This window comes from Gossypium hirsutum, chromosome A04, assembly GCF_007990345.1.
Source record: "Gossypium hirsutum isolate 1008001.06 chromosome A04, Gossypium_hirsutum_v2.1, whole genome shotgun sequence".
NCBI classification, from domain to species: Eukaryota; Viridiplantae; Streptophyta; class Magnoliopsida; order Malvales; family Malvaceae; genus Gossypium; species Gossypium hirsutum.
Genome location: NC_053427.1, coordinates 24,821,327 through 24,834,837, shown reverse-complemented (window position 1 = coordinate 24,834,837; position 13,511 = coordinate 24,821,327). Strand labels below are relative to the sequence as shown.

The following is a 13,511-nucleotide window of genomic DNA, read 5'->3' as shown; positions in this document are numbered from 1 at the left end:
AGAAGATGATTCTCAAACCCCAACTGAAGAGATGGCCGAAAACCCAGCGATCAGCTGGCTCCTGCAATTGCAGCTAATCAAAATCCTGCTCCACGTACTATGTACGACTATGCTAAACCTTCTTTAACAGGAACTGAGTCTAGTATAGTTAGACCTGCTATTGTTGCGAATAATTTCGAACTAAAACCTAACACAATTCAGATGATACAGCAGTTTGTTCAGTTTGATGGTTTGCAGGATGAGGATCCCAACACGCACTTGGCGAATTTTCTTGAATTTTGTGATACATTCAAAATCAATAGCGTTTCTGATGATGCCATTTGTCTTCGGTTATTTCCCTTTTCACTAAGAAACAAAGCCAAGCAGTGGTTGAACTCGTTACCATGAGGGTCTATCACTACTTGGGAACAAATGATCGAGAAATTTTTACTAAAATATTTTTCGCCAGCTAAAACGGCTAAATTATGTAATGATATCTCTTCTTTTGAGTAGATGGATTTAGAAACACTTTACGATGCATGGGAGAGATATAAGGACTTACTGAGAAGGTGCCCTCACCATGGGTTACTGCTTTGGCTGCAAGTTCAAACGTTCTACAATGGTGTGAATCCCTCGACAAGACAAATGATTGACGAAGCTGCTGGCAGAACCATCAACAATAAAACATCGAAAGATGCCTATGAATTCATAGAGGAGATGTCACTGAACAACTATCAGTGGCAAGTTATGAGGACAAAGCCAACGAAAATAGCTGAGTTTATAACATCGATTCAGTCACCATGCTCTCTAATCAGGTAGAACTTCTCAATAAAAAGATTGATAGTTTTCTTGGTTCTACACAGGTACATCCAATAATGAGGTGTGACTCAAATGGAAGAGGTGTGCATATAGAATACCAATCCTTCAATCCTACAACTGAAGAAGAAAAAGTCAACAATATGGGTAACAATAACTTTAGATCTCAAAATAACCCATACAGTAATACCTATAATGCAGGTTGGAGGAACCACCCAAATTTCTCCTGGGGTGGTCAAGGGAATCAAAAGCCATAAAATCCTCAGGGTTTTCAAGAGCCACCTTATCAACAAGAGAAGAAACCAAACCTTGAAGAGATGCTTTCTAAATTCATCTCGGTGTCAAAAACCTGTTTCCAAAATACCGAGACAGCACTTAAGAATCAATAAGCATCGATCCAAGGACTCGAAACTCAGATAGGCCAGCTGTCCAAACTAATCTCCGACTGACCACAAGGTAGCTTACCAAGTAATACTAAACCTAATCCGAGGGAACACCTCAATGCAATTAGCACTCAAAATAAGGACGAACTTATTGCACCCGAGCCAGAAATATAGCAAAGCAACTCGATAAACAAAGGACGAGAAGAGGTAAACAATAATGATCCCAAACAGGTAAGTACGGATCATGAACCTCGTGTGCCATATCCTAAAGCGATGACGAAAGACAGAACAGAAGAACAATTCAGTAAGTTTGGCAAACTCTTGAAGAAATTACATATTAACTTACCTTTTATTGAAGTTCTTTCGCAGATGCCCAACTCAACAAAATTCTTAAAGGAACTTCTGAGCAATAAAAGGAAATTAGACGCTACATCGCATGTGGAACTCAATGCAGTCTGCTCAGCTATTCTAAAGAATAAGCTACCTAACAAATTGAAAGATCCAGGGAGTTTTACAATTCCTTGCTTAATTGGTAGCTTATCTGTGAATAATGCTTTAGCTGATTTAGGGGCAAGTACAAATGTTATGCCCTATAAAATGTTTAAACGACTCGGTCTCAGTAAACCCAAACAAACTAGGATGAGCATACAATTGGCTGGCAAAATAGTTAGATTTCCTAAGGGTATTATTAAATATGTTCTCGTTAAAATTGATAAGTTTATTTACCCAGTAGACTTTGTCGTCTTAGATATAGATGAGGATAATGAGGTACCTTTATTTTTAGGACAACCCTTTTTAGCAACTGTCAGAACCATTATTAATGTAGGCACAGGAGAGCTAACACTTTGTGCAGGTGATGACGTAATAACACTTCAAGCACGCGACTCAGTCAAAACCTCTCAAACTCAAGATAACGCTATAAAACCTGTCGGTGATAAAACTAATATTCAATCATCCTTGCAGGAACCCCCTCGAACCAAGACAACGGAGACAGTACACTATTATCATGTAGAGAACAAAGACACCCATGAGGAACGAAGGCTTCAAATAGAGGAGCTAGATGAATGGCGAGCACACAAACCGAGAACACATGATAAATCGAAACTACGCCAAAACAAGCCGATACGTCTCCTAATCAACTTTAGGTTGGCGATAAAGTCTTACTGGATGCCGCAGATCCCCACATTGTCACTACCACACCAAATGAGGAAATCCCTCTTACGGTACTCAGTATTTTCCCATTCGATACGGTTGAGGTGAGTCATCCCAAGTTTGGTGCTTTTAAGGTAAACAACACCCGATTAAAACCTTATTTTAAGATTGACAGTAGGAACGAGGAGTATGAACTCCTCAAACCACCATGATAAATCAATGGAGAGGTAAGTCGAGCTTAGACTATAAATAAGCGCTTCTCGGGAGGCAACCCGAGCACTAACATATTTTGATTTCTTTATTTTTAACTTCTCACGCTTCGAATCAATTAACTTAGTCTTTGAATTGCAAAGTTTTTCAGCACACACGGCCAGGCACACGAGCGTGCCTACAGCCGTGGCCAAATAAGGGAAGAGACACGACCATACGATATGGCCGTCTTGAAGTAGGACATGATTTCCCCAAAACACGGGGTGCGATAAATCCCCACGGCCGTGCGACATGGCCGTGGGTGAACTTGATAGGAAAAACATGGGCGTGCCAGGAACAAGGCTCGATTTTGTTTGTTCGACACGGGCGTTCGACACGCTCCATTCAGTCGTATCCAATAATACACGGGTGTGTGACCATAAAACACGGGCGTGGGAGAAGCGAACAAAGCTAGGCACGGCTGTATGACATGGCCGTGTTTGACACACGCCCAAGACACTCAGGCGTGTGATAGTAGCCGGGCACGACCTAACTCGCAAAATTCAAAAAACACAGGCTCACCCTCAAAATACACGGGCGTGGCCCTAGGCTATGTGACCCTTCCCCATATAAACAAACCACTATTCATATTCTTCCTCCTTTCAAAACCCTAGTCGAAATCTACCCTTCTCTAACCCCTAATCCCTATTCCAGCCACCATTCCCCAGATTCTCACTTCCCCAACCCCCAAACCACCCTCAAATCCACTCCCCTTGCATTAATCCCCATTTTTACCCTCCCTATACACTCTATTTTCCCACCACACAGCTTCCTCTCCGCTTCACACGCCCGTGCTCGCCACCACACGCCCGTGCACCGCCTTACAACAGCCTTTGGTTCACTTTCTCAACCTTATTTTTCCAGTTTGTGTTGCTACATTAGTATTCTTCATGCTTTGCATAGATATTGTTACTATTACAAATATGTTTTAGACAAGTTAGGAATTTTCTTTAGAATTTTCTATAATTGAATTGTTTAAGCTACTAAATAGCATATTCTAGTTTTAGGACTCTTGCTTAACTACTGATGTATCTTGGATTCTATCAGTGCTAATGTATTTTTAGGAACATTATGTCATCATCGAGAGGCAAGAAGGCCACAGTCCCATCCTCAAAGAGACGTAGGGGATCGAGTTCTTCCTCGGTACGTGCTACAGTTGAAGTTCGGCACCCATTCCTTGAATTTCCACAAGCTTCGTAGGAGGAGCTATTTCAAATATTACGCACATGACCCATCACCACAGGTCGCTACATCGACTGGACTACTGTAGAGTAAGTCCAGCTCGGTGATGCCATCTGCGCCCTCCTGTCCACAGACCCATGGGAACGGTTTTTCGCTATTACTGAGCCCACTTATTTAGAGCTAACTTTAGAATTATGCTCTACTTTTCATTTACAGGTGGTGATGACGAACAATGACGACCCAGGCACCATTCATTTCCGATTAGGCGGTCTAGTTCGTGCGATGAGTGTCCCAGAGTTTGGAGTTGCTCTGGGACTTTACATAGATGAGTTTATGGAGGAGGAGGACATGAATGCACTACCACGCAATATCCACATCTCCCCCTCCTTGTGCTGGAAGGCTTTGGCACCACTCTCTTCCACCTATGACCCCAGCCGCTCGAAGGCTTCAGCTCTCCCCCCTTCCCTACGATATCTCCATGCCATATTGGCACACACTTGACCGGAAGGAGAGAGAGCACTGGCGTCGTCAACACCCACGACGCCTACTATTTATGGTGCATGGCGAATGCACATGTGACTAACTTGGCCTACTTCATTGCTTTTGCCATTCACCATCAAACCGAGCGACATAGGAAGGGAGTGATCTCCATCGGCCCCTACGTAACGTGCCTTGCCAGACACTTCGACCTCTTCAACACCGTGGCCTAGTCATCAGGGCTTACCCTAATAGGTCAGATGTCCCCACAGGGCATAACGACTATGTTACACATGAGGATGATCGAGCACCGACGTGGGACCGATCCTCCTCAGTACCGTCTCTCGCATGCCATTGACGAGGAGGATCTTTAGGACATCCTTAATGATGTTCCCCCATAGCATGATGAGTCTTCCACTACGCCACCTAGGGAACGACCAGTTCATGTGGCTGCTTCATTGGCACATCTTTCTAACCGACTCGCCCACTTTGAGTAGTATTGCACTACGCAGTTCGAAATGATTCATGAGCGAGATCGACAACGGGACCGACAGATGGACGATATGCAGGCCATGATGCAGTAGTTGTGCCAGCACTTTCACATCGCCACCTCCAACACCACCACCTGAGGGCCCTACCGACGAGGATCATTGAATCCTCCTATTTTTTTATTCTTATTTTTATTTTATTTTATTTTATTTATTTTTATTTTTCTTTTGATTTTTATTTTCATTTCAATTTTATTATTTTATTTTGAAAGACATATCTATATTAGTAAATTTTCTTTTTTCTATTTTCTGGTATTTCTAATAAGTAATTCCACTACGCTCTCTTCCACACCAACTCTTAATAAGCTCTTCATGATTCTACAGACTTCCAAGCAAAGCTGCTAGGAATATTTTATGAAATGAGGAAACAAAAGGGAAACAATACCTCACGAGTGCCATGTTCAACGACCCAATTTCTTTATCTAGCCAAGAACAATGGCAGCTACCACTTTCCCTAAACACTCCATCCTCATAATCAAGCTCCACATCCATATAACAGGGAGTTTCACCTCCTTTCCTCTTATGATTTTTCTTTATTTTGAATAATCTGTCTCTGTACATTGAGGGCAATGTACATTTTAAGTGTGGGGGGGTGAACATGAAACCTAACTTTTTGCATTATTCTCAAATCCCTGAATTTGGTCTTGTGCTTAAGTGATTTTCTCATAATATTGATAGAATGAATTCTGATTGATCTATCATTATTGTTGGTATGTCGTGAATTAGACCAAGGGAATTATGCATGATTATTTGATTATAGGACCTTAAAGAATCGAGCATGATAAGTTGATATTTTGAGAAATAAAATTTTTAGACTATTACTCCTAAATTGAGGTATTATCTTGAAATCCTAAGTATACAGAAATGACATCAAAAACCTAAATTTTTGGTGAGATTTTTGAGCCTTTTGAGCATATAACTTTCTTTCTTGCTCACTTCTTTTGTGGTTTGAGTGTGTCAACATTGAACTGTTATTCTAGAACTTGCTTCGATTATACATGTCAAGATCACACGTATGATTTGATATATTGAGATGATAAAGGCACTTAGGATTTAACCCATTTACTCCATAAAAAGCCTTCCCACATAATTAAACCCTTAGCGAACCCCCTTTGAGCCTACTAACTTTTCTTTTATTGATTAACTCTTCACATTAACCCATTAACCCATTATTGTTGAAATCCTCTTACTTAATTTACCTTTTTATCGAGATTAAATTTAATATTATTACCTCACTATGTTCCCATTTTTTGTTATTGAATCATGAAGTATGATTTCTGTATTGTATTGACTTTATTTGTTCTAAAAAAAATGTAATTCTCAGCAAGCTAAAGTTGTCATGAACTCATGTAAAATAGTTCTAGATATTTGTTTGTGGTTCAGTAATTAAGTTTTTGATAGTGGGGTAACATTTTGAAATTATCTCGATTCTAACCCCTATTCTTCAGCTTGTATCCATACTTGTAACCTAAACCCCATTACAACCATGCAAAGATCTTTTGATTAGTGTATCATATCATTTACAAGTGGTGGAGATTTGGTTTTCATGCAAGCCTATGGTAATAACTTTTCATGTTAGACAATCGAGTGCTTAATCTTGAACCTTAAACACTTTGAGTGATTTGAGTGAATCTTTAGTGAGGATGTTATCTCTTGTATATTTAGGACTAAAGTTGATTACTTAGAGGAAAGAGATAAACTATGATTTTTATTATCAAAATATCCGATTTAGATTGTTTGAGGCTTTTAATGCCCCTATAGTTAAATTCTCACTGTATAATTTTTCGTGGAATAGTTTGTAACATTATCAATACTGATCATGTGATTGAAAAGAATGAATTCTAGCAGTAAATGAGAGTTTTGCTTGAGGACAAGCAAATGCTTAAGTGTGGGGGTATTTGATAAACGTCAAATTATACATAGTTTTACCCCAAATACTTAGCATATTTATGGATGTTTACTACTAGATTTGTGGATTTTGGTGCTCTTAATCTGGTTATTTTATGTTTTGTACTCAGGAGAGCACCAAGAGTCCAAAAGAGCCAAAAATGAGCTAAAAAGGGACAAAATAGACCAAATTGAGAAGATCACACGGCCTAAGCCTTGCCACACTGGCATCTCACACACCCGTGGCCTTCGTAGGTGTCGACCAAGGTTTACATGATTCACACGGCCTGGCCATTGAGTCCACATGGCCGTGGCAATTTAACGGATCGAACATGGCCTGGCAATCACGTCACATGGCCGTGGCACATGAGCGTGTCCCTTTTTCAAAGAGTTTTATTTTACACAGAAAAGGGTACTTAGGGAGGAAGAAAGCCAATCCAAAGCCTATATAAACACCCTAAGGATGACCCAGAGAGGGGGGCCTCTTCTAGAACTTTTTTGGAATACAGAACCACATGCCAGGAATTACTTGAAGGAAGCCAGACGATCCATCCCAAAAGCCAGAGCTACTCCAAGACTGAAGATATCTCTCATAATTCCTTCAAGGGTTTTAGAGTTTTCTTCATGTTTTTTTATTTTTATACTTTTGAGATGTACTCTTATTTTATTATGAACTAAACCCCTTAGATACCTAAGGGGGATAAAACCTATGATGGATCTTGTTATTATTATCTGAACTGTATGATAAATACTTGATTTGTTCTTAATTATGTGTTCTTAATGCTTGAGTTAATATTCCGGGTATTAATTAATGATTTGATATGCTTATGCAGAGGAGGAATAGACCCTGACTAATAGTAGATTTGGCATAATTATGCGGAGTTGATTGAACGCCTAGAAATAGGGTTATGAGATTTTGCCGGATTAGGGTGAAACCTAATATGGGAGTCCATAGAGTGATTTACTGCTTCCCTATAAGTTTTAATTAAGAAAGAAATTTCTATTAATTCAACTGAGTGTTAGACGTTATTAGTCTCGAAAGGGATAATAACATAGGTTAGGGAGTTTCACGGATCATGTCAAGTGAATAAATCATCCGGTTCAGAGTCAGATAACAAGTGAAATCTAGGTGGATTCCTCCTTGGGTGTCGTCTTTATCAATTGCTTCTCTTCAAGTCTTTTTCCAAATTTTCTCTTCGCTTTAATTAAATTAGTTGATTAGTTTATATAATTAGTTTAATAAACAAATCCTTTTATTCCTAGGCTAGATAATAAAAAGATAGTTATTACTGGTACTTTTGGTTCCCTTGGGTACGATATCTCGGTCTTGCCGTTACTATACTATTGTTCGATAGGTTCACTTGCCTTTTCATCATGATAATAGTTAGTCTAGGTTTGATCTTCATTATAAATATTTATTACTTGTTACGAATCACGCGATCAAAAATCCTATACATGCCATTAAACAAAATGGAGGTATCTATATACCAAAGTAGGACAAGTCGATAGTGTGCTAATTCTCCAACCGTCTTACAATCTTCAAGAGTCCATGAGCTCTGTAAGATAAGGAAAAGAGAAGGGGGTAAGCATTTATATGCTTAGTAAGTCCGGATAACTGGAAAATAAACTTACTGGTTAATTAGCATAGAACCATATTAGGCACTAATTCCAACAAGCATGAAATTGTTTCCCTATCACATGCACTCATTCATCAAGTTAGTCTCATAACAATACATCATTTAATTAGTCTTAGATGAGCTCATTAATTAAATATTTTCGTTTCTATTTCTCCTATTAATCCCCTTGAATTTCTCAGAATCTCGATGGATAGTCCAATTACCGTCATGTTATACAAGTGATCATCTCTAGTATGCACTCCCGTGAACCTTATAACTTACAGCGGGATTACAGTCCAAGCTAAATCCCCTGTAGCATTAACTCATAGAGTAATGTCGGGATAACTAGTACAGAATAAACCCCTTTCAACGACAATTGCTATCATAAGCTCAGGTCTGAATTGCCAGTCCACGCTAAATTTAGTCCTCAATCAGATTACCCGTCCGGTCTAAATCCTTAATGCACCTATATTCTTCGGGAGGCTCGATCACTCAAGGAACACTTGTCCGGGCTAGATCCTTTCTATTTTGAGATCATCAGATTACCCGTCCAGGCTAAATCCTTTTCTGCAACACATGCAGGATCTCATGTCATGTAAGCCATAATTTGTCCGTCAGATTTCCCTTTCTATTTCACCCGGGACATTTATCATCTTTCATTCACACAAGCACATTACATAAATTATCATGCACTATATATCTAAATTTTCATACATTCAAGAACAGGCATGTTTATGTATATTAAGAATTTACTTCGGGTTATACGAACTTGGTAATTGCTTCGATTTCGTATTTCGACTATTCTGAAACCTTTCGTTTTCCATGGTTGACCTAAGGAATTGGTTCCTCGGGGTCTATATCAATAAAATTTGACTATTAATACATCACATTTTTCATTTTAGGATTTAAAACTCACCCCCGAGAAAAATGACCAATTTGCCCCTAACCTTTCACACTTTTACAATTTAGTCTTAAGGCTCGTATAATGAAATGTATGAAATTTCTAAGTTACCCAAGCCTAGCCGAATATTTTTCTTGCCTATAGCAACCCACATTTTCTTTCATTTCACATTTTTCTACCCATTTTCACAACTTTTACAAATGGTCCCCTAAGCCATTTCCATGAAAATTTACTTAGTAAAAGTTGTTTACTATCCTTTAAACTCTCATATTCCTCCATAAATCATCAAAATACAAACATATCATGCATGGGTAAATTTTTGAACATGAACCCTAGCTTGAAATATGGGTAGAAATAGAGAGAGCATGTTACAAGGATCTCAAAAATGCGAAGAGCGTTAAAAATGGGGCTAAAGAGTGCTTACTATTGAGATTGAAAATGTTGAAAACCCTAGTTATGGAGACCCTTAGAATTTCGGCAGTATGGAGAAGAAAATCAAGCTGATTTTAGCTTGATTTTTCCTCTTTTTATTTAGTTTATTACCAAATGACCAAAATGCCCTTCCATACTAAAATTCCAAAATTTTCCATGCGTGCCCATTTTTGTCTAGAAACTTAGAAATTGGGAATAATATTCTTTAAGGACCTCTAATTGCTTCATACTAATTGCTTCTAGAACCCAAGTTTTGCAATTTATTCAATTTGATCCTTAATTTCCAATTGGACACCTTACACATAGAATTTCTTTATGAAACTTTAACGCATGCTTATTTTCATATCCTAAACCTCATAATGATCATAAAATTATTATTTTAACTCAGATTTGTGGCCCTGAAACCACTATTCCACTAGGCCCTAATTCGGGATGTTACAATTTGCCAAACCATTTTTCTCACCCAATATTTCAATCACCAACACAAACCAAATGGCACATAACATGACATAAATAGGCATTCTACCAATCTCAACTAAGCATAATTCATACCATTTCCATACCGAAAACATCAAGGCACACAAGTACCACATTATGTAACACCCCTAACCTGTATCCGTTACAAGAGTAGGATTACGAGGTATTTTCAAATAATACACATCATTTAATATCCAAATCTCGTACATTCATACATTCATATACATATATCATTCAATATAATTGTATTGTCCCTAATCAAGGCCTACGAGGCCTTAAACATGCCAATATCCTAGATATGGTCTTACACGTAATCATATAATGATGCCAATGTCCAAGACAAGGTCCTACACATAATCACATCTCATTAATCCTAATGTCATGACAATCGTATCCTATACTATTCCTAAGGTTTGTACGGGACTTTTGGATATTGTAACCCTGTCAATTTTGCACGTATTTGATCATTCAACATTCATAGCAGTTCAATGACAATTAAACATATATAATTCAATTTAAAGACATTTATTTGCATATAAACTTACCTTGTATTCGGGATAAACGGACTGGATCGACTATTTAATCACCTTTGATTTTCGTTAATCTAAAGCCGGTTTCTTTCATTCTTGATCTATATACATTAAAAATGAACTCACTTATCCATCAAATCATTCAATTCAGTCCACAAACACATATTTGGGCATTTTTACACTTTGGCCCCATAAGTTCCACATTTTTACAATTTAGTCCTTAACACTTAAAAACAGAAATTACAAAATTTCTTTCAAAATTCATTAGTGTCAAATTTATATAGGGTCCTTATCAGCCATAAACTTTCATTTATTTCACATTTCAACCCCTCAATTTACACTTTTCACAATTAAATCCCTAAAATGCATTTTTACCAAAAATCACTTTACAAAACATTTAAATCTATCAACAAATAGTCATTTCCATTATCAAACATTCAAAATCTCAAATATTCATCAATGACACTTCACAAAATCATGAAAAAAATTGAAAATTAAGGCACAGGCTAGCTAGAATACGTAGCAACGATCTCAAAAATGTAAAAATCTTAAAAAACTGAGTCAAAATGGACTTACATGCTTAAACAACAATGGCCTAACCTTCAAAGCTTTAAAACCCTTATTTTCTTCCTCACATTCGGCTATTGAAGAAGATGATAGCATGAAAATGGCTTTTGTTTTGTTTAATTAAACTTAATTTACAATTTACTAAATTGACTTTAATTAATAAACGTTTCAATCATCAAATATATGGCCATCTATGTCAAATTCCACTATCAATGGTCTAATAACATTATACGGACCTCTCATTTAATAATCATAGCAATTAGACACCAAAACAATTAGAATGTAAGTTTTGCATTTTATGCGATTTAGTCATTTTTATCAAATTAGGCTATTAAATGATAAAATTAGCTTACGAAATTTTTACATATACATGCTATTGTGTTGTAAACACCAAAAATAATATAAAAAGAATTTTCTAACCTCAAATTTGTGGTTCCAAAACCACTATTTCGATTTAGTAAAAAATCAGGCTAATACAACTCTCCCCCTTAGGGATTTTCATCCCCAAAAATCTTACCAGTGAAAAGGTTAGGGCATTGCTTTCTCATAGCATCCTTAGGTTCCCAAATAGCTTCCTCAACCCTGTGACGATGCCATAAGACTTTCACTAATGCTATTCTTTTATTTCTCAACTCTTTGATTTCACAAGCTAGAATTCAAATCGGTTCTTCAGCATATGACATATCTGATTGAATTTCAACCTCAGTCGGGGAAATGACATGTGAAGGGTCAGATTGGTATCATCGAAGCATCGAGACATGAAATACATTATGTATTTTCTCTAACTTAGACAGTAAAGATAATCGATAAGCAACTAGTTCGACTCGCTCGATAATCTCATACGATCTGATGAATCACGGCCTCAATTTCCCTTTTTGACCAAACCGTAATATCATTTTCCATGGTGACACTTTCAAAAACACTCTATCCCCGATCTGAAACTCAATATCTTTTTGTTTCAAGTCTGCATAAGATTTCTGTCAATCCAAAGCTGCTTTCAGACTATCACAAATTACTTTCAATTTTTCTTCAGTCTCTCTGATCAGATCAACCCATGAATCTTACTTTTGCTGAGCTCACTCCAGTACAACGGCGTTCGACATTTACGACTGTATAAAGCTTCATACGGTGCCATCTTTATACTCGATTGAAAGCTATTACTGTAAGCAAATTCAATCAACAGTAAATATTTTTTCCCAGCTACCTTCAAACTCAAGAATACAACAACGTAACATATCCTCAAGTATTTGAATAACTCACTCGGATTGACTATCCGTTTGTGGGTGAAATGCAGTACTAAAATACAGCTTTATAAGGTTCTTCCAATTTCTTCCAAAATTACGATGTGAACCCCAGATCTCCATCCGAAACAATAGATAGTGGCACTCCATGCAATCGAACAATCTCTGAAATATACAACTCAACCAATTTATCAAGTGAATAATCTGTGCGTAAAGGAATGAAATGAACCGAGTTTTTCAATCTATCAACAACAACCTAGATCACATCTTTCTTTTTTGAAGTTAAGGGCAAACCCGAAACAAAACCCATAGTTACTCTATCTCATTTCCACTCAGGAATCATGATAGGCTGTAATAAACCTGATGGCACTTGATGCTCAGCTTTGACTTGCTGACATATCAAGCATTTCAGAATAAATTCTAAGATATCTTGTTTCATGATATGCCACCAATAAAACTGTTTCAAATCATTATACATTTCGTGCTTCCCGGGTGTACTAATAAACAATTACTATGTGCTTCGTTCAAAATCATTTGAATCAACTTTGAATTTGTTGGAACACATATTCGATCTTTGAATCTCAAACAATCATCGAAATCAACTTGAAACTCTAAAATAGAAATTGACTCACATTGAACCCATTTTGCTTGCAGTTCATTATCAAGCTTTTGAGCTTCACATATCTGTTGTAGAAATAATGGTCTCGCTTTCAATTCAACTAATATCGAACCATCGTCAAAAAAAGCTAATTGTATGTTCAAAGAACATAAAGCAAATAAAGACTTTCATCTCAATGCATCAACAACTACATTTGCTTTCCCCGGATGATAATCAATCACTAATTCAAAGTCTTTTAGCAATTCTAACCATCTTCGCTGTTGCAAATACAATTCTTTCTGAGTCATCAGATATTTCAAAATTTTGTGATCGGTATAGAAATGACATTTCTCACCAAACAAATAATGGCCCAAATTTTCAACGTGAACACAATCGTAGCCAATTCTAGATCGTGTGTTGGATAATTCTTTTCATGCGGCTTCAATTGTCTCGAGGCATAAGCTACAACTTTGCCT

General features: G+C 37.3%; 1 non-coding gene across 1 annotated transcript; it reads right to left on the bottom strand.

Moving 5' to 3' along the window:
• Positions 1–459: 459 nt before the first annotated feature.
• LOC121228618 (small nucleolar RNA R71) lies at positions 460–566 on the bottom strand. The gene has a single exon (XR_005926194.1). It is a non-coding gene; the product is annotated as a small nucleolar RNA R71 (small nucleolar RNA).
• Between the last annotated feature and the right edge of the window lie 12,945 nt (positions 567–13,511).